Source organism: Amblyomma americanum, chromosome 5 (genome assembly GCF_052857255.1).
Source record: "Amblyomma americanum isolate KBUSLIRL-KWMA chromosome 5, ASM5285725v1, whole genome shotgun sequence".
Taxonomy (NCBI): domain Eukaryota; kingdom Metazoa; phylum Arthropoda; class Arachnida; order Ixodida; family Ixodidae; genus Amblyomma; species Amblyomma americanum.
The window spans coordinates 75,459,093-75,482,117 of record NC_135501.1 but is presented as its reverse complement, the minus strand read 5'-3'; the positions used below and the strand labels follow the sequence as shown (position 1 = coordinate 75,482,117).

At 46.8% G+C, this 23,025-nt stretch overlaps 1 pseudogene; it reads left to right on the top strand.

Moving 5' to 3' along the window:
* Positions 1–19,674: 19,674 nt before the first annotated feature.
* On the top strand, positions 19,675–20,705 carry LOC144133972 (uncharacterized; annotated as a pseudogene).
* The last annotated feature ends 2,320 nt before the right edge of the window (positions 20,706–23,025 follow it).

Here is a 23,025-nt window from a genome sequence, read left to right as displayed (position 1 = left end):
CAAAGACCCAAGCAACAAAGCACGCTTCTCACACACAATGAGGAGCCGAACGGAAAATTGCGCCTACCGTGGTCGGACCGAGAACGATGAAGAAAAAAGAAACTTTTGTTTCAAAATATTCGTTTCTCACCGTCAGAACGCTCGTTTGTTATCGTGATAGCTACTTTTTTCAACATAAATGAAATCATTCTTATCCTCTTAGCTGAAGTGCTACCGTCTGCTTTAATTTAATAATGTTACTAGCGCCGCTTCACACACGGCGGTGACTTTTGGCATTCACGAAGGCCGCGTTCTAGCTCCTTTGGATTTGCCGTGTAGCAGCGTCACTGCTCCTTTTCGGTTTTCCTCCTTTAGTGCAATAAGACAACTTTACGGCAAAGGCCGAGAAGTCCCGTGGACAGGGGTATCATACGTGTTCCGTTACCAGAGCTAGCTCCGGCCGGTGCTTCGCGCTGCTGGGAAGGTAGTAGCAGCGCAAACGCTTTTCGCAGTCACTCGAGCTTCATGAAATTCCTTTTCCAAAGCAACGATTTAAATGGAAATGCAGGCAGAAACACACATTCACGTTGACTTCATTCTCTGGCTTTTGTGGTCCCCTCTGATGCTGCCATCTCCTCATTCAAACTTCGGGTGGTAGTTTTCGGTAGTCCACTCCTTCTTTTCACATTCGGATTCATAGGAACTGCTGGCGCATTTTCTTCTGCTTTTTTACGACCATATTCTGCTCTAGTTCTAGAGATGATCTTTATTTTTGATGTATATAAGGCAATTTTTAATTTTTTTAGTTTTGTTATTCTCTTTTCTCTAAAGACATTTCTCTCCATATCTGTAGTGTTGGGGCTGAGCGGCCTTTTTTGTCGACCTATCTATGAAGCCTAACGAAGTATCAACGAGTAAGCGAAGGGTAAGACAGTGAATCCGGCACCTGTGTGGTGGGCAGCGCTTGCGACTTCCGGCTGCTGAGCTCGGAGACACGGGATCGAAGTTAGGCCACGGAAGCGCCATTGAAAAGAATGCAGAATACAAAAGACGCTTGTAAGCTGTGCAATGCCAGTTCGTATTAGAGATTGTCAGGAGGCCAGAATTTATCAGAAACATCCGTTATCGCAGCTGCTTTAGTTTGTCAACTATTGATGGCGATACCCTGCCTTGTAGCGTCGGTATAGATGTCGAAAAATTAGAAAATATGCAAAAATGAGCAGTTCGATTCATATATTGCCACAGTACCAATCATGCCAGTGGCGCCATAACGCAGCCGAACTGTTTTAGATGGGACTTGCCATGCCTTGCGCACTCGAGGGGCTAGTTGTTTTGTCAACTTACTCGCTCGAGCTCCCTGCTCTCTTGCACGCCCTGCACGTCTAATTAAACCTGGTTTGAGTGCTTCGACCGTTTATCGGTGACATGCATAAAAAGGGTATAAGCGGAGAGACTCTACATCCTTTATGTTACTTCAGGTAGCCCTTAGACCTTTGGCTTTATAGTTTTGAAAAATTGACATTAAACCACACGATCACTTCGAAAAAGACACAGCCAGGCCTTCTAACCATGAACGCAGCTGTGGCATCAAGCCAATCTTTGGCCGCACAATTACACAGAAATTTTCATTTTTCTCGAAAACTGTCCGATTGTAATTACTACTTGCATAAAGATTCACCTCTCGTTTTTCCAATGTCGTGAGAGCTTATTTATCTGGCTCTATTATTAGAATATACTACTTATTATCAGAGCCATAGTGTGCTTCTTTGTTTATACGGCAGTGTTTGGGGCATGTAATTCCACACCTTGTATTTTGTTTTGTAACTTTATTTATGTAAACATATAATTTGTTTCGTGAAATTATTAGTAGCCTCACTATTGTCGCTGATTATAAGGCACAGTATTTGTTTAACAACTGAATGTACCTTGTTCTGCTGAGACAGATGTGATATGCAGCATTTTGTAAATAAATACAATAAAATGATATTACACGAAGCTATACTGCAAAAAGTAAAGGAAGTGGGAAATGCGTGTAATGCTGCTCCACGGCGCAGAACGGATGTTCGCACCAAACTCAATTGTGAGCATCGCGTAAGGTGATAATTTATTCTAGCAGATAGAATTCAGCTTCCTCAGTACTTGGTGAGCTGGTACTGGATCAGCCGCTGCAGCACTCTTGTCACTCAGTTAAGAGCGATCTCTTTGGTATTAGTTTACTAACATCAGAGAAGAAATTGTGCTTTCGTGCGGCATAAAAGTTCATCGCCTACAGCACACGATTAGGCTTTCAAGGTAGAAAAATTAAAGGCGAAGTGGGTTTTATGAAAGAACTAAGCCCAACGATCGGATTCAAGGCTAGATTTTGTTGGGCTGAAAAAATTCGATCTGTTCAACAAGTAGAAAAATGGAAGTCTTTTTCTGCAAGGCAAGTGATATGAACGCCTCACCCGCCTCACCAATTTTTGTTCAATTGTGCAGCATCAATGATATTGTCTGCCGAAAGTGTAGATGTAATCGTCGAGTTTTTTTGTTTTTTTTTGTTGTATACTTTTCCTTCTTGCAGTTTTTTGCTCCCCAAAAGTCCCAGAAGCAGCTCCGAAGCTAACATTTCTATTGAAATCCGCGCGCTAGCGGTACATAACGATGTGCCAAAGCTGCAACCCAAGCGCTAACTACGTGGACGAAACCGAGCGAGAATTCTGCGACGAAAGAAGTAGAACCCAAGCAGCTCATCAACATAGGAACGGCACTGGCAGAAGATCGATAAATGAGGTAGACACTTTGGCCATTTTTTTTTGTAATTCAGACAAAGCGCCGCTTTCTCTAGTCTCTAGCTGATGTGTCAGCGAATGCATAGACTTAGTTTTGCATAATTCCGTTCGTGTGGCTTAATACAGAAAGTTTTCGTATGAAATACGACTGTTGTTATTCTCTTTTTCGTCCATTTTAAATACAGTCTAGAGGAGGATGACCCAGGTGCTTTCAAATGTATATTGTGGATGGCGTTTTTGTTTTAAAGGGGAAGGCTTTTTATAAATGGAAACTTAACATATTGGCATGGCCTCAGCAGATACATTGTCAGCATTGTTTTTCTTGGTATGACGGTATTAATTGCGTTCAGCTTTAATCAATATCCTTTATTTTGCGTTATCTCTGAGGGTCTCACTAAATGTAGGAAAACAAATAGTCTCTCCTTTCCTATTAGAATTTTACCATGGTATTTTAATCGGTTCTTTAATGTGAATACTCTTAAGTTTTAATTTTTATCATTTATTGTATCTTAATGAAGTTCATAGCCCCGCTTACCGAATGGAGAATACTTATGCGTTTTATTAAGTTGCGAGACTTCTTCAGATATGAATATTAGCACCTTGATAATAAAATGATCCTTGAACTGGCCTGTTGTTTTAGGTTCAGGTACAATCTCGAGCGGGTTCAGATGAATAATCCATCTAGTTTCTTTGCACAGAACACTGGCGGTATGCACACTCGTCTCTTTTCTATACAGCGTTTTTGGGTAGTCATAGTTCTAAATGCCAAATTCTCTCTACAAAATATATCCTGCAGTGCAGCAATCGTTCCAAACTAAAAGTCTTAGAAGAAGCAAGAACGTCTCCAAATACAATGCTTTTTCAGGCGCATGACTGCGTTTCCATAAACTGTGCTACCATGGAAAGGGCAACCATCCATGTCGCTATACCGACAAGTTGCGGTCCCGCAGAGGACCGCAAACTAGTGCACAGCTGATTCCTCTCCAAAATTGTGGTGCAGGCTACCTGACCATTGCCTAATTTGAATTCAGCCTCTACATTCGATGCATGTGGCTCTCGCGCACTTTCTCTGCGCTCTTACACGCTTCCATCCTGCCCTAAACTCAAGCTGACTATGCCGAAGGTCCTTCATGCTGATACCATTTAGGTTTTCTTTTAGTACGTCTACGAAGCTTCTGGCTTTTTCCTGTCGTGATCAAGGTGTGTTGTGAAATTTAACCAGATCACCATCGTTACTGCGCGCACTTTTTTGTTCTCTGTGGCTGCAAACACCGGCTTTGTTGATATTCTTTCTGTTTGAATATGTAAATTGGTTTTTCTTACAGTAAGTTTGAGCCAAGACAATGAAGTATTTTGCCTTGGCATACATTTGGGCGCGTTGTGTTGACGCTTCGTGTGTCTTGATTTCGATGGAGCCAGGCACACATGCGCCGGTTCGTCATAGTGGCTCGTCGCAAATAGTGGCGAATGTCCGCCTTAAGTTTTTTCGGGCGAAAATGCTTGTGACAGGTTTCGACACACGGTATTTTTTTATTTGGCAAAGTTTTAAGCTTTGACTGCATTTGGACACAAACTGTTCAGTACCGGACAAAGCGAGAATGCAAAACAATTTCTTTTACTCCTAGCTCTCACTTCCATCATTCATAAGTCATTCTAAAATAATCTTTCTATACGTGGGGAGTAATTCTGCGGCCTTCTATCAAACTTCTTTTGAAAGCAGTAATTAAGTCTGAGCTGTTTAAATCTCCTTCGACATCAGTTTCCATTAATTGTTTGTGCTCACTACAGAATTCAATATATGTGCGGGGAAAGTTTCATCATTTCGACAAAGCTTCTACGCAGCGCTTGACGCAGGAAGCACAAGCTTGCCGACATGCATCTTCGTATTTCTGGGACTGATATGGTTTCCTGGCGCATATTGGATTACCAGAAGCACAAAGCACCACTATGAAGTTTCGCACAATATTTAAGTTCAAATAAAGGATGCAGACATAGCCTAATGATTGCGAAAGTTTCATCTAAGTGTTTTGTAAATCTGATTGGAAACCTAAATGGCATCATATACTTTTGAAGTACGGCAAATTTCTTTTTGACATTAGCCAGACGTTTTTAGCCAGTCGAAGACAAATATATTCGTGTTTCGACTTCTTAAAAAACCTTATAAGCAAAAGAATGCTTTAAATGTAATTTGTGAGTGCACTCACGTGAACGTCGAATTCATGACCGTTATTCTCTTACAGACTATATAAAGTATAGTAAATGAACAGAATATGATGCGCATAAAGCTTTTAATTTCATAGTTTAGGACAGTATAATGCAAAAACCCTTTCGTTTTCAAACCAAGGTAGCCCAATTGCATGTGTTGGTTCGTTTTTTCTTGGTCAAATATTTTTTTACAGGTACAAAAATCGTTCAAGGAAATTTTACAGAACATTAGCAAGGGTGTTTTTTTGTTTTAAATTACTGTCGTAGTTTGTTAATTTCGAATTCTTCGAATTCTAGACGGTTTCAACGCCTCGTTAAAAGTCATTGGACTAGACTTAGAGTATAACGTTTTTTTTGAAAATTGTAAAAAGGACAGATGATACTCAGAAATAATCTTAGCCTGAAGTTTTCTCCTACATATCCCATTATCATAGCTAGAACTGCCCCTACAGGAATGCGTTACGTTTTCAGCAAAGTTTGCAATGTTTTCGCTGAGAAATTATAGAAATAAAAAATTATTCGACTGCTTCAACAAGTTTTATACAAATATAGAAACAATACTCAGGATTTCAACGAACAATAAACATTTCCTGTGGCCTGTGTCAGCTACGATGCACTGAAAAACGATCAAACTCTTTATTGGGAACGTTGTATTACTGTAGTGTGTATTTCTGTCTGCTTCTTCTCCACATTTTTTTTGATTGACTATAACAATTAGTTTCTTTTTTGCTTTGCCTTGTTTCCGCTATTTTAATTGCCTTTTCATATGTATGACCTTCGGACACTTTGTATCCTCCGCCCCCTTATGTAATGTCCCTACGGGACCCTTAAGGGTTAATAAATCATGATGATGATGATGATGATGCATTTATTCTACCTTGTGCGGGGATCCAAACTAGCGCTTTTGTGAATTCGCTAAAGCTACGTTTTCTGCTTTGTGTTATGTGCAGTCTTCTTTAAAAAAAACAATGTCTCTCTTGCAAAACTAAGTATTATTCCGTCGTGCTGACATATTTGCCATTCACACATAAAACATAGTGTAAAGCAGAAAGTTGTTGTCGGAACTCGGTAACCAATACTCAGCATTTCTGGACAAAAGCATTTTCGAGCGGAAAACCGTTTATGAACGCCTTTTTTTCATATAATGTAATATTTCACAATAAGAATCTTTATATCTCAGATCACCCGACAGCAGTCTGGTTATTTCTTCCAATCACATTTTTTATATCGTCAAAAGCGTTCCACATTGGCTTTTTATGGCAGTCTTAACTTCTCGATGCGATATGTGGAAAAACTTTAAAAGAAAGATTTTGCTACATATCAGAATTCTCACTAATATCTTTTCCGTGGGAGTGTAGCGTATAGATGTTTTGTCACTTTTGCAATAATTCATGTTCCCGTTTCCATCTCCCCTTTTTCTTACTTGCGATGCCTGTACTGTTCGTATATGTGCAGATATTTGTTCATGGACATATTTTCTTTGTGGGCTTGAAGGGGACGAGGAAAGGAGAAAATGAGGAAAAATCTCTGATTTAGTGCATTATGTTGCATATATGTCATGATTTTTATCTTTTTTATGTTGTAACCATTCTACATTTATAGTGCAATTCTCTCGTTGAGTGCCCTTTCCTTTTACAGATGTATCTTTGTGTTTCTTGTATGCACTGTATGCGTTTGTGTTTTGACCAATGATATTTTTTGTGTGCCGCCCAGCAGCTCAGCCGTTAGTAACAGCCACATTAGTTTTAGAATTCCAAAAGCATGATTACCCTCAGCGCTAGGGCTCGACAAACTTTTGATTCTTGGAGTTACACGCACTGGACGGATTGCTTTGCCTGATTGCGTATCGAATGCTCATTTGTTTATTATTTTGGCACAGTATAACCAAAATTATTTCAGGTAGTGCGGTAGGGTTACCAGGTTTGCGTCCCAGAAACTCATATGACTATTACTAACAGTGGGCTGGAAATGTCTAATGACAAACCTATCGGTAATAGTTCGAAGTTACTGATTAGAATTTTGTTAATGACTTTACTAGTTAACATGATTAGCCAGTTTTATGATGCCGACAATAAAGGTTTTCTTTACCTCAACATCCCGACTTTTTAAAGTTTTAGAGCTTCTCAAAAAAGGCGGTATACATAAATGTGTCTATGTGTTTATATGTGTGGAGTTCAAAATTATGTTAATGTCATGCTATAGAGAAGGCATGCAGATGCGACATTGCATAAAACGGTTAAAGACTACGCTTTCATAAATAAGCGCGTCATTTGAGTTGAGTTGAGGTGTTAAATGCTACTAGTAGGATTAGCCTTGCTTATTATGCCGGCAATTGCTCCACTGTAGCGTCCCTTCTATGTTAATAATGTCCTATAACCTGTCGCATCTACCCCGCTATGCGCACAGTCTCTTATAATAGCATATATTCCTCTCCCGCAGTCACCATCTATGAACACAATCACAGTCCACTCCAAGAGTAACCATCTATGCACATGTTCAGTCACAGAACATAGTCCTTTGTAGTGCCACAATCCATACACTCATTCCCTCAGAGTATAACGTAGTTCACTCCAGAAGACACCATCTACGCACATATTCAATCACATGCAGTAGGCCAGAGTCCGTTCCTGCTGTCATCATTTAGAAACAAGATCAATGTCCTACAGAAAAGTTAAAATAAGGCATGCAGCCTCCCTTCTGCATGGCTGGTTTCCACTCGGGTAGACAATGTCCTGAACAGCACTGTGGAGGGTTCCTGTGTTCTTGAAGGAAGCGAATATCACATACCTTTCCAGGTTGTACTGTGGGCAGTACATAATATAATGTTCGATATCGCTGCACACACCACATAAAGAACATTGCAGAGACGATGCTATGCCCGTCTTATGCATTCAGACAGGAGTGCGAGCAGAGGCCGGTCGAATTCGATGTAGTAGAGTCGCCTGGGATCTTTCCAGTCCCTTGGTCACACATGGCTTGCGGGACGCACTCCTCAAGGTATTGAAATGATCGAGCACCATTTTCTTGTAGAGAATTTTTCTATCCAGAGGTACTTTTTTGATGGAAAACAGGGGGTTTATTATGGCTGGCAAGATTATCTGCCATTTCATTGCCGTTGACTCCTATGTGAGAGGACACCCTTTGGAAATATAGAGTAAAGCCTCTGCTGTGCACAATCGGCACCAAGCGCAGAGAGCTTATAAACAAGGCATGAGCAGGGAATCCGCGCCCTAACCTTGAAGGGCAGATTTTGAATAAGTTAGACGACAACATGTTGAGCCGGGGAAGACCCTAACTACCGTAAAACCGCCTCATCGGCAACACTTTCGGCCATTGTGGAGGACACAACAGCAGAAAAGCGTACAGACCACTTACAGTCCACGAACGAAATGTAAAAAACTGCTGCGCTAGCTTGTTTGACCTTGTCCACAGAATCATCCGTAAAAATTTGAAGATGGAGGGCATACTTTGTTTCCAAATGTTCAAGTACAAGCGAACACGTTGCTGCCAAAGGAGAGCAGCGCTTTGCGCTCACATGGATTATTGTGACCTTACAGTCGAGGATCGGAAAAGACCAGAGGGGTTTCAACCGATTCCTTTGCCTTTGGACACTAAGGCCTGAAAAATTAAGAGTATTAAGTGCCAAGTATGCCTTCTACTCATATCTGTTGCAGAGGCGTTGGTGAAGGGATCGCCCAGCTACCGTTTCTCCAAGGCGGCCAAGATGCATTGGTAGTCTCTGAGAAGCGACAAGGCTAAGAGGTTACGATAGAGACTCTTGAAGTACTGCTTTATTCGCAGCCGCCTGACGAACTCCAATGGCTCTTATTAGGCCCTTTCTGTGGACAACTTCGAGACAATCAAGCTTTAATGCCGAGGGGGAAATTAAAGGTAGTTTATGCATTATGCGACTGACCACCAGCGCTTCATGAAGTTTGACCATTGAAGAAGAATGGTTTCCCCAATGCTCACGTGCAGTTCTACGGATCACATTGAGACGCGAAGATATTGATGAAACAATCGCGTCGGCAGTTTTTGCCACTGTAGATGGGAGCCAATAATGACGCATAGGAAACGCGTGTGGTTGAATTGACGCATGCAAGAGTGACCGAGGTCTATCTTCAGCCGCGCTAGACGTCTTTAGACACCTGGAAACAGAACAGAGCCGGATTTTTCCACTGATAGAGACAATGCCACACGTTGAAGGTAAGCTTGTACTGAAAATAGAGCCTGTCGAGCTATCAAGGCTAATCGCTTCTGTTGGTAGCAGTAATACAAATACAGATGTCGTCAGCATATATAGACATACGCACTTGCCTGCAATTTTTTTTGCAACGAATCGCGAAGGCCAGCCACAATCGACGTTAAAGAGCGTGGGGAAAAGAACACTTCCTTGAGGCACACCTCGTGATAGAACCCTTTCGGTGCTTAAGGTACTCCTTAACTGTGCACGAATCGCACGATCACTTATAAACTTGTAAACGAATCTTAACGTATGGCCCTGGATTCCCATGCCTTGCAAACTGTTTACAATTGAGCTTTTAAGCACGTTGTCGTAAGCTTTCGCATCGTCAAGAAAAATGGCTAAGGTGGAAAGGCCGAAAGTTCTCTGGTGTTCAATGTGACTCACCAAGTCTAAGACGCAATCTTTGGCACTAAGACCTCGGCGGAATCCTGTCATACATGTTGCCAGTGCCTTGCTGTCCTCAAGCCACCACGATAAGCGTTCATTTACCGAATTGTCCATAAACTTAGCTATACAAGAGGTCAATGACACAGGGCGATACGAGGTAAGGTCCCTCATGACTTTGCAGGCTTCAGTACTGGAACTGCATGGGCCACCTTCCATGACGTAGGAACATCGCCAGCTTCCCATACTTGATTGATGGAGTTGAGGAGCTCCTTCCTGAGTTCCAAGGACAGATTATTTAACATTTCATTGGTGATGCTGTCGGGACCTGTGCACACCGGCGCCGCAGGCCACTGAGCGCAGTCTGAAGCTCACGAAGTGTGAACGGGACGTCCATGATAGACCTGGAGGAAGCAGGTGGCGTATATATATCAGCTCCAAAATTAGCACGTACGAGTGGGTCTGCAAATTCATCTGCCAAGCAAGCAATAGGTTTTTCCTTGCGTAATGCAAGAGCTTCAAAAGGCTTCGAAGGGCGAGATTCTCTAGCAAGGCTGCCAATAACTAGCCATATTCTCGTCATCGATGAGAACACAGTCAAACTAGCGCAGAATGAGGCTCATTGCGACCTGTAGATCTTGTTCGTGTGCCGTCTAATGACAGAATTCAGTCTATTGCAGGTCGTATTCAGTTCCTTGACGTCCTTGTTCCGCATGAGTTGGCGCTCCGCCCTTCTTCTCGCTGCGCAAAGGTTTCTTAGTATTAAATCCGAGGCCAGAAAATAATCAGGTAACTTGACCGCCGTAGTTGCTGCCAGCTCATTAGAAATTATTTTGTCAACAACATCACCAGAAACACGTTCTAGGGGCTTTCTGTACTTGTCCCAGTTGACCACAGTGCTTATTTTAGGATCAAGCATACGAAAGTCGGTAGCAAACACAAAAATCGGATAGTGATCACTTCCCATGCGGTCAGGCGCTGTTGACCAACTCACGCGGACGTCAGGTGAATGCAGTGTCAGGTCTATAGCTGTCGCTGCGGCTGGAGGCCGGAAGAAAGGGGGGCTTCCGTCATTGGCAACACACAGGTCCAAACTGTCAATAACCTCTACGAGTTTGCGTCCACGGGGATCCGTGTTCCTCTCAACCAAGACGGCGCGACCGGCGTTGAAATCACCGCAGATGATTCGAGGAGCTGGGCAGCGGTCGCAGAGCTGCTGTAGAAACAAATGCAATGATACCTTCTTCCGTGGAGACACGTACACGGATGCAATAGAAAGGGTTCAAGAACCGAGCTGTATTCTCACAGCCGCTATCTCAATGTCATCCGTGCAGAGATCGGGAACGCTTAGAGAAACATGTGGAATGTCCCTTCTTATGTAAAGCGCAGCACTTCCTGCGGGAAATGACTTAATGCTGCAGTTTTTATGGGCGACAAATCCAATCAAACATCTCCCGCTTGCAGGCCAACTTCTGGCAGGGCCAATACTGGAACACGTCTCTTTCAAGAATAGTTTTAGTTCAGCTAACCGACTTAATATCTCAGCGCAGTTCTATTGCAATATAAACGACACTTTTCAGTGAATATTAGATCGAGGTTTAACCCCATTCATATTAGATCGCAAGGACGTTCGCTGGAAGGTAGTAATTAGGGACTCAAAAGAAAGCACCACTTGTAGGAAGTTCAGAATACCAGGCGCCATCGCTGGAACATGTGAACGCAGGGCCCCAAACAAAACATGAAGAAGGTCAGACATACCTTGATTTTTGAGGTCTTTATTTTGCGCAACGCACTCACAACATCGACAAAAGATGCCGACGGGGACCCACTCTTGGCCGCAGTAGCTGGTTTTTTGCCATTTGTGCATATGAGAGTCCCCCACGCCATTGAGTCTGGCTGTGATCCGATCGCTCATGAACATGGAAACATTTTGCTGGAGGTCGAACAACTGACTCGCCCGCAATGAGCCTTGGCGTCTTGTTGGACTGAGGTCTCATAGGGACATTTTTGGGTAACGCAACAACATCAGACTCCAAAACTGAGAACTCGTCTTCTCCTGAAACAGGCGTCTCAGTCGGTTGGGTTTTGGGACCAGCAATAAAGGATATTCGACGGTGAAGAGTTCTCACACGGAAAGGGCAGCCTCCGAAACTCGCTGTATGATCACCACCGAAACTGGCGCAAGAAAAATCTGCCCTGCAGATTTTAAAGTCGTGGTGGCCTCCGCACCGCTTACAGCGTCGATCCTTTGTGCAAGCTTTGGCCACGTGCCCAAACCGTTGGCATCTAAAACACCGTGGAGGAGCTTCAGTGAAATCTGCAACTGCGTGTTTTGTGAATCTCAGATCAACTTTTTCGCGGCGCTCTGAGTTGGAAGCGAATGTCAAAAGGATAGAGTTGGTAGGTTTCGCAGCCCATTCTTTTTATGGAGACTCCACACGACGCACGAGTCGTTTCACGTGCAGAACACCTTGTGGTTTCAAATAATCAAGTAGATCGCGTTCTGAATATCACTTTGGTACACCCTTATTAACACATGCGTTTTTCCTGTAGGAATGGGGCAACCGCACATTGACATTGATATCAGCAATCTGAGAGTACTGCAGGAGCTTGTCAACCTGCTCTTTCGTCGAGACATCCAGCTTAAGAGCCCCATGCATGGTGAACCGACTTCGAATCGGAGCTGATCCCAGCAGTGATTGAATGGCCGCGAAAAGTAAGATGGGACTCCTTTCTCTTAGGTCAACTCCTTTCTCTGTTGGCTGAACCACTACCGGGATCCCGACCTTTCGTTGCTTGCAGCTTCATTCAATTTCAGCAGAATGAGAGGAACTGAGACAGTGTACGAAGGGACGTTTTATGTCAATATATTTTTGATGTAGATAATGCTTGAACTGGAGAATAAATTTTTATGCCGCAAGTGGTATTACCCGCCCTTAAAATCATGTTATTTCAGCGTAATGATGCGTCCCGAGAAACAGATGTGCGCATGGGACAGCCGAGAAGTCGTAATTTGTTGTGTTTTCTTCACTAGCATAGATAACATGAAAATAAAGAAGCGCATAGGGAACCATTACGAAACATCGCCTTCAGTTTTTCGTCTGGTGAAGGCGTCTTCGCAAAAATACAATTTTCTATTGAATTCGGTCACTGGTCATGAAGCATATTTTTGTCTGTCTGTATGCTTTAGAAAGTCGTGTAGGCAATCTCATGCAGGGATCAGAGACGAGCGTTCCCCCTATTTTTGGCTTTGAGGCCCTCAGCGAAGCCTTCCACCCTCCTAACAATGACTCGTCCTTCTTGGAATAGCTATGTTTGAAAATATTGTCCTTGCACAAGTCTACAGCACGTGGCGAAGAGAATTGATGAAGCTCTTTTACTTTTACAAGATTCCGGCTGTATTCATCTCAGGTGGTTTATGGCCGGCACTGCTTTGACGTAGTGAAGTTAGTTTCCTGAGTGCTCGCTCAATCATCAAAAACGGAGAGTTGTGCTGTTAAGACAGAAAGATATTTGTGCTGATTGATCGTCTCTAGGAGCTTATTTTATCATTATCGGTATAAAAGGGGTGTCTCAGAGCTTTCTGAAAGTCACCTCACACTGTGAACTGCAAGCGGAGATCTTTCCAGGCGTGTTTCACGGCTTTTCCGCAGGCAAGCATAATACACAACGTTACCCTACAGGACAAGACTGAGGTGAGTCGATCTTTATTTACCATTTATTAAGAAATTGCACGCATGGAGGAAGCCTCTCACAATTTGAAAACGTCCCCATAGCTGCGTACAAAGCAGTAAAGAGGTTTAAAACTATAGACGCTGATAAGACATCCCGTTTTGTCAAAGTGTCACGGATCCTCGGAGAACACTCGGGCAGAAAGAATAGACAAGGCGACAGGTTTACCTACACAGACGCACATTTAATACGCGCTACGTGACACACAAGCACACAAAACTAAAAAACCTAACACGAACCGCCAAGACTACCGATACAAATTATCCTGGAACACCCAGTCTACTAGCTTTCAGTGTTCGTGCTCACTGTTCGGTGTTGATGAAGGGTTGCATGGGTCCAGTAGCCGGCGTCGAGGTGGTGTTCGAATTTCTCAAGATTGCTTCGGCGGGGTCTAGAAGCTCTCCAGGCGGCGTCCTAGAAGCTCTCGGTCCAAGCGCACGTGGAGGTGTTGCTGGTGATGTTGGCGTTGTGGGCACCACCCGGAAGAGTGGAAACAGCGCTGGAGGCACCCCTGGCTGTAGCAGGTGGTTGCGCCATTCGTTTTCTCCCCGGGCTCAGGAACGGCAGCAATTCCTCGGTGCAGCGCCGTAGAACTCGAGATTACCGGTGCCATAGCTGGCGTTACTCTCTTCCATCCGAGCTGTTCCTCACCCGCCGGGACCTCCGCTTCTCTCTTCTTCCCCCTGTGCTGCGCTATCCCTCGCGCTTTTATAACCTGTGCATTGGTGCACGTCATCCTTGTCGTCGTCTCCAAACTTCTGTAGTTGACACTTCTATTTCTCAAACTCCTTATCAGATGTGACAAGGGCCCCCTCTCTCAAGAGTTTTTCCAGGAAAAAACTGCTCACATCATCCCCATATTCAAGTATTCCAGACAACCGACTATCTTCTGCGGCGATTCTGGACCCAGCACGCAACACACCGAAGATGTCAAGCACACACGAAAAGGACACCACTAATACAGCACACCAAATTGCATATAGGGACCATTAACACGCCAACGCCGTTGTCCGTACGGTGTCTTTAGTAAACATGTTAATGGCCACAACAAACTCTCTTGTTTAAGCACATAAGAACAACAATAAAAACATACATACCAGAGATAACTAGAGCCGTTTAATTGGCACTATTCATCAAGTCCGCTCGTACGTTACCTCTTCCTTTAATATATTACACCTGAAATGAGTATTCTTGCAAGGACAAACTTCATCTCATGAATTAGTTTTGTTCATTTTGGCCTTGGTTAAATATTGCAGCGGCTGATGATCCGTTTGAATTCTGAAATGCATCCCATATAATTAACTGAAATTTCTTTACTCCCACACCACAGCCAAACATTCCTTTTACACAGTGGAGTCGTTGCGTTCACTAGCCGATAATATCATACTAGCAGAAAATACCGGATGTAGATTGCGATTATCTTCTTCCAAAAGTATGAATACTAATGCTCTTTCTGACGCTTCAGTACGTAGAACAAATTCTTTATCTAAGTTCGAAGCAAGCAGAACGGCCGGTTTTGCCATATGTCATTTTAACATCACAAATGCGTTCTTATATTCAGTAGTCCAATTCAGCTTAACGCTTACACCTTTCTTTACGAGTTCGACAAGCGGATTGGCTATGTGAGCATAATCGGGAATAAAGTCCCTGTATTATCCCATTATACCCAGGAACGGCTGTACTTATTCTTGGTCGTCGGTGTCTGGGCTTGCTATATTTTGACCAAGATGTCGTCTTACGTCGCGATGCGGCCTATCCCCAGCTTGTGTCCATGAAAAAAAAAATAGCTTCAAAGGCAACCTCAGCTTTTGTCGGCTTTATGATAAAACCTGGCTTCCTGAACTCTGTCAAATAGTTTTCCAGCTTAATTGCATATGCTTCCCACGTGTCTGCTGCCACAAGGAATTCATCATACAGTGTTCTACATTTTAGAGCCCATCCAAAACTTTCCTCATCAGCTTCGTGAATATTAGGGATGCTGTCTTGAAACCATAAAGCATGAATTTGAACTGAAATAAACCCGCCGAGCAAGAAAAAGCAGTCTTCTCTTTCGAAGAATCTCTTTGGTATTTGCCAATACCCTTTAGGAAAATAAAATTTACAACAAAACCTTTGTGAGCCACCTTAGCGAACGCCACGTCCGCTCTTGGTACAGGTTCGGCATTGGGTACTTTGATGTCATTTAGCCGACGAAAATCTACACACAATCGGTTAGTACCATCGGACTTTTTGACAGCCACGAGAGGCGCCTTGTATGCTGACCACGAACTCTCAATCACACTAAGCTACAACATATCCCTCACCTCATTTTCAAGTTATTCTTGAACTGCTAAAGGTAGTGGGTATTGTTTCACACTGATTGGTCTATCTGTAGAGAGATGTAATTTGAACTTATGAGACTGGTTTTTCCCGGCACATTCAAAAACACCCCCCCCCTTGCTTTGGGGTAGGTCCTTTATCTGTGATCTTCTATCTTCTGTTAGCACATTATCCCATCTTACACTTTTATTCCCACTGCACGTGGGAACCTCGACGACATCATCTGTGTCCTCTGCTACTAGTGAGCATGCTACCTTGGGGGCGTGCCGTACGGGAACTCTTCTTATTTTTTCAACAAATTTGCAAGGAAAACCTTCTTGGTGTTATTTATCAATAATTCATAACCCACGTCATTTTTCTTCGGCGTCACAAGGTAAGGGCCCTTCTATTGCATCAGTAACTTATGATCCGTGGAAAGCAGAACGAGAACCCTGTCGCCCGGACTCAGATTTCTGTGAGTGGCTTTCTTGTTATAGTAGCCCCTATAATGTTCGCGCGCCCTTTCCAGGCCTTGATGTGCAAGCCTACATATTTCCACCAACTTGTCCCGCAACTCAATAACGTGTTTGTATGTTGTCTTGAGATCTGACGGAGTCTCTTTATTAGCCCACAGCTCCTTGAGTGTTGTAAGTGGACATCTAACGGTTCTTGCATACAACCTCTCGAAGGGCGAGAAACCCAGTCTGATTTGCAGCACTTCGCGGTAAGCGAACAAACGAGCTGGGAGGTATCTATCCCAATCAGTAGGTCTCTCTTGGTACATTTTCCTGATCATATTTTTGAGGGTGCCATATAACCGCTCTTTAAGCCCATTACACATGGGATGTTGTGGAGTAGTAGTAACTGCCTTACTGACAAAAGGCGATTAACCTCCTTCATTAGTTCCGGCGTGAAGTTCGAGCCCCGGTCACTCAAAATATCCCTCGGGAACCCACAACGCGAGAACATTTCCACAAGACCCCCCGCCACTTGGATACTGTCAATAGTCTTCAATGGAATAGCGTCAGAATAACGAGTGGCCACGTCAACAAGAGTAAGCACATATCTATTGCCTTTGGAGGATACTGGAGAGATTGGCCCCACAATGTCAATAGCACCATTTGAAACGGTAGGTAGATAGCTGGCATCTTGCCCAGAGGTACGGGACCCACTCTTCCCTTCAGAACTCTGCCCTGGCACACGTAACATGAGCGAGCAATGCGTTTAACATCAATGTGCACGCCTGGCTAGATGGACTCCTCGGTGATTCTAGACATCGCTTTGGGAACACCCTGGTTTCCGGCCATAATGGGGTCATGTCCTAAGCGTAACACTGTCTCTCTCATGTCTTTAGGTAACACCAGTTGTTGGACCCGCCTTCCCGAGCTAAATATGCATTCTTTGCGCAGAAGACATTTTACCAATTGATATTCGAATGACGTACTACTCTTTTCACATTTTCCACAACTTTTTCGATGCAGGCTTTCAAGCTCGGGCCCTCTCTTTTCCTACTTTCAATTTCGCCCGGTGTTACGCTCAGACACATTTTAATGGGCGTAGAGAGCGGACGCTGCGTTGCTCCGGCTGTCAGTTGAGCTCTTGTCTTCACTGCCGCCGAGAAACTGACTGCCCCATCACCCGCCTGAGCTGTCGTGAGCCTTTCCTCCTTAGAGTGTTCAACATCGAGCATGCTCCACCCAAGTCGGGGTCTCCAACATTTCTTGCACCAGTAATGTTTCCCAAAATGAGAAACTAGATTGATTGTTCTACACATTTTGCCACCACTTGTCCAGTATAATATGGCGTGGAAACTAGAATCCTGGCTTCGGGAATGCACCGTACTGTGCTATCTACAAGAGTGACGACCGTCGTTTCCCCTGTAAGATCCTCGTCCTTCGCCAGGCTTCTCCGAACCAGTACTGTGTAGGCTCCGCTGTCTCTGAGCACCAATATAGGACGGTCCCCTATTTGCCCAACCACCACCGGCATTGCTGCTTTCGACTTGGGTGTTCCGCTCACCGCCTCATTTTCTAGCGGCGTTTGCTCTTCATTCAGCTGTGGAACTTCGCGTGGCGTGGCAAGTTCAACCCTAGACTCGACAACGCATGCAGCTCGGTCCTGCCTTCTGTATCGACACTCCATCCGCAGTATTTACTCTCCTCTTACAACCTTGACACACAATCTGTGTCTTTTGGGCAACTCTACTAGTCCGACAGTCAACAGCATGGTTTCCCACCCTGCCACAGATGAAACACCTTACTGGCCGCTTAGATCCGCCGCCATAGCCTCTTGGCTTTGCCGCACCTGTCTCTAGGACCTTTTGAGTTTCCTGCTTTGCCTTACTCATATTTATCAACCCTTGATCGTCGAGGAATTGGTCTCCATTATCAGCGAACTCTTCCAATGAACACAAAATTCTTTGAGGAATAGCGCTAGCTTTAGACTGCAACATGCAAACAACTGCTCTGTCACCAGCGGTCACAACTCTTTTCTGTTTTTGACATATCAAGTCACCTGCCAATATAGTTGGTCAGCCTGCCGGAAAACTACTTAACGGTTTCAGAATCCTCAAGTTTAGCGGTGCGAAATCTCTCGCGAAAACCCTCTACCGTAAATCTGAATCTTTGGAGGAGTGCCTTCTTGACTTTCTCGTAGTCCACAGAATCAGCAGCAGGCATCCTCCGAAGCACATTAAGCGCCTCCTCAAAGCATGTGGGAATTCAGTCTTCCCACGGTTGCCTTTGCGCGGCCGTTGCCAGCATCCCGCGTTGTTCTCCTCTTTCCTATTCTCCCGCCTCAGGCGACGGAGAGGTAGCTGGATGACTAATCACTGTCATTCAGCTGCAGCTCCGCCCCGGCTTCCCAAGGGCCTTTGCCATTGGTGCCTTTTGGCAAGAATTCGGGACCAGCTTGGGCGGCCGCGCGCCACGAGACCGTCCGAGTGGAGCCCTTAGAGACTCCTCCGAGACAGCGTAAGGTGCGTACACTACTATCTGTCCGGGCCGGCATTTGCCGTACGGACCAGTGCATGCTCGAGCTCGTCAGCCCGGGTCCTCGACCTGTAGCGGCTCGAGCCTGCCCAAAGGTCCAGCGACCTCCGACGGGCGCACCTTTCGTTGACTTCCCACTCTCTCTCGCAAACGGCCGAACTGCGGACACGACATAGATCACAGCACTGCCACGGGGACAATCTCCTGCAGCAGCGTGATAGCGGCGGGAATTAGTCTTGTCGCTCCGAGCGTGCAGCGGAGCCTTGCACCTCGCGCGCCCCGGGACGGGGTGACTATTGAGTCTGTGTACCGCTGGAGGACGGCATGAATAAACGCCTCCTTTGGGAACTTGGATGCCTATGTCTTTGCGGCGAGTATCTATCCTCTCTGCAGAGCTTGAGGGCGCCGCAGCGGTGCCCCAGGATGCTTGTGGGGACGGCTGATCGGGGCCCTTGGCTCGCGCGAAGCCTGAACCCTCGGTGGTGTGTGGCCTGTGCCCACTGAGAAATCCCCAGCTGGCGTCCAACGGGCTAAATCCCTGGCTCTTACGCCTTTGATGGCACATTAGTCGAGCAGGTCGCCTTGACGATCACGCTTACGCACCGTCTGCCACCCCCAGCGGGGCACTCGGCAGCTACGTAGCGGCTCCCTACGAAGTCGTAGCGTCATTTAATCGATTGACTGCTGTTTCTTTGAGTCGCCAAACATCGTGGTTGCCCGCGGCCCTCATTGGGGCATACGGCGATGCAACCCCCACCGTAGATCACGTGGCTCCCATTGGAACTGTATCCGGAGCACCCTGCGGTGGACTCGTCAATCACATGCCTCAGCTGTACTAGTTTTCTGCGAAGCGCGAAAGCGGCGCGTGCGACGCTGCCGCAACCGGTAGTCCCGCACAACAGCAGCAGTGCCCCGCTAGCAGTCAATTCGTCTCTGGGAATCGTCAGGCGCTGGCCCAACTCCCTGGTTAAACCGCGCCGCTCATCGAGCCTTGCCTCCCGCGTTCGTGCAGCCCGCCCAATCTTCCTCTGAGGCCGGGGCGCAGTCGCTGCAAATAAGTAGTACCCAGATGATTCAGTGCCTGGCAGGGGCTGTTGAAGCGCTTTTGGCCCCGCCGAAGGTGTCTCACGCCGCGGTAAAGTTGGCCATGCTACCATCTGCGGGTATGATTAGCTCCTCAGTGCCCGGTATTTCCTTGAGTCCCTCACCCATTACCAGAGAGCTATTGGTCTCACCAATCAGGTTGTGCTTGCACACATCATGCCCGCAGCACTGAATACCACTGCAGCTAGGTGGAATCGGTTTGCCGGCCACCGGGCAGCGACTCTCGAGAAGTTCCATGCAGCATTCTTGCGCGAATTCCTGCCCGCTGACTACGAGCGTAGGATGCGGCGAGAGCTGGAGCTCCGTACTCAGGCTTCAGATGAGTCGCTCATGGAGTATTTATGTGCGATGGAGGATCTTTTCTCAATCGCCCAGCCCATAGCCTTGAACGAGGAACTCGTGGAAAGGACGATCAGGCAGGCACATCCGACTTTTTTGGCATACCTGCGAGGCCGCCGATTCCGAGGTTTGGAAGATCTGGCCACCTAGGCGAAGTGCATTCAAGGAGAGATTCTCGCTGCGCGCGCCTATCGTCCGCCACCGCCGGCAAGCGAGACCTTCGAGCCGCGCTGTGCATGGAGAGGTGGCATCCCCCTACCCCACCGGCGAGCACCCGCACAGCCTGCTTTTGCAGCCGTTAGCGGGCAAAACGAAGTTTGGGATTTGAGTGAACGAGCTCTTGATCCCTACGCGTACAGGAGACAGAGAGCCTGCGCTGCACTGTTTTCTGAAGCGCGTGCTGAGGGACGCCGAGCGCTCCAACGCACTGCGAAAGGAGAAACCCGAATCAGCCGGCTCCTTGGCAGTGCAGCGGGCGGACCCAGGCAGGGATAGGCGCCATTGTCTCGCGACCAAGCTCGCGGCGGTGTGCGCTGTTTCCGCTGTTAAGGGAGGGGACACTTAGCAAGAGAACGCCCCATGGCCAGGCCTCCTGTGACGCAGGGAAACGGCAGCTGCGGTATGTCGCAAATAGACGACTGGCCCCGTCTTTGCTAATTCCCTCTGGGTACACAGCAACCTGCCTTGCTAGTGCGCACGCGCCGTTTATTCCGGTTACCATTGCTGGCCGCGAATTTTCGGCGTTACTCGATACGGGAGCCAGTGCCTCCTTGTTCAGTGAACATGTGTCCCTCTTGCAAAAGCACTCTTGGCGCTTGCGGGTCTGCCGTACAAAATTCAACCTTGCGAAAGGCATAGCCCATTCGGCTGGCGCCGCGGCACTGACTGTCAGGTGAAGAGAGCGGACGAGACACACGCATTTCATCCACTTCCCAGGGCTCAGTGTGGCTATGATTCTCGGAAGGGAATTTCTCCTTAAAACTGGGATCGTGGTGGACATTGCGAATGGCGGCTATCGCGATGGACCATTTCCCAGCTTAAGCCGTTAATCTGCCCACCGGCGTCGATAACTGCCTGCGCAGTGAAGGCGTTCGGAGAGTGCCACGCTCAGCGACCACGGCAAAGCCCTTTTGTCGAGCGTTCCGCCGTTCACGCTCCCCTTTGGGACCGAGCGGCGCAACACGACCAGGCACAACATCCGTTGGCCGCCTTTGCGGTATATGTTGGACAACACACAGAGGGCTCGTTTGACAGCACTCTTGCGTCCGTACGATGAACTCTTCACAGATCCACCGGTCTGTACTACTTTAATGAGCCACAAGGCCCGCACCGGAGATACGCATCCTTTAAAGTGCAACCCCAGACCCATCAGCCTTGCAAAAAACCAGGTGATCGATGTGTTGCTGGATGAGATTCTGTTGACGGACATTATCCGTCGCCCGTCCAGCGCTTGGGCGTCTCCGGTTGTGTTGGTGGCTACGAAAGATGGCAGCCACCGTTTGTGTGTGGATTATCGCCGTCTGAATGCGCTGAGTCGTAAGGATGCCTATCCGCTTCCGAAGATCAGCTCAGTCGTAGAAAACCTGTGCAGTGCGCCGTACTTTTCCACGCTGGTTGCCTCCAAAGATTACCTACTGGTCCAGATGGTGGACGCTGACCGGTCTGAGACCGCGGTAACGTGCCATAGAGGGCTGTTTGAGTTCACTCGTATGCCCTTTGGTCTCTTAATGGTCCGGCTACTTTTGAGAGGCTCATGGACCGCGTCCTAAGAGAAGCGAAATGGTCCCATGCCATGTGCTACCTGAACGGTACCGTGATTTATTCACGAACCTTCGATGAGCACTTAGACCACATTGCCGACGTGCTCGAGAGGGTACGGACTGCTGGGATGACTGAATCTCGCGAAAGTCCAAATAGCGCGGAGACGTGTTCACTTGCTAGGGTTCACGCTGGGCGACGGCTCCGTTGTGACCGATTCGAAGGAACTCCGAGCCACACTCGAGTTTCCCGTGCCCAAGAACGTACGCGGCCTCCGCCGTTTTCTAGAAATGGCCAAATTTTATCGGTCGTTCATCCCGTCCTGTGCCCGCGTGCAGGCACCCTTTACCGAGCTCTTAGGAAAAGCTGCTGTGTGGAAATGGGGGCCTGGACAAGAGCGATCCGTTCGCCTCCTGTCTAGTGTCATTGCCGAGACAGCCCAACTCAGGCTACCGGAACTGAACAGACAGTTTGTAGTCCAGACTGACGCGAGCGATCTGTGTTTAGGAGCAGTTCTCCTACAGGATTTCAATGGCGTGCTGCAACCGCTGGCCTTTGCCAGCCGCTCCTTGCTGCCCTCGGAGAATTATTCCGTGACCGAGAAGGAGTGCCTCGCCATCGTGTTTGTACTGTGGAAATTTGACGTCTACATTGATGGAACGCAGTTCGTGGGGCATGAGACCACAGTGCGCCCAGTTGGCTGATGCGGCTCCGCGAGCCTGCGGGTGGGCTGGCGTGCTAGGCATTACGACTTTTCGTTGCAGCATTGGAAGGGGAGCACAAACGCCAATGGCGCCTTAAAGCCGGCAAGCAGAGGGGGTGAAACAGCGGAGTTGCCGCCGGGCGGCAAGGAGAGGAAGCCCACAAACGGGCCAGCCCATTCGGCTAACCAGGCAAGCACCGCTTCGCAAAGCGGGCGAGAAGCAAAGCTCCTTGTGAGCACATCGAAGACGCCGACGCGAACGAAAAATTTGGCTGCAAACCTGAGTGGGGAAAAGACTAGGATCCCCTCTGGGACGACTGGAATCGTTTTCAGCCGGACAAATTTGTTGAAAGCCCAATAAAATGACCCCTTTTGTCGCAAGGTGAGCGACGGTCTTAACGAAACTGAGCGCTGTGATGCTACTGGTATTGCAGCGGGCGCAGGGGGCAAAAGCCAGCGTGTGTCCCGGCGAGCCCCGGGGATTCATATTTGCTGGACTATGACAGGCTCGTGCTG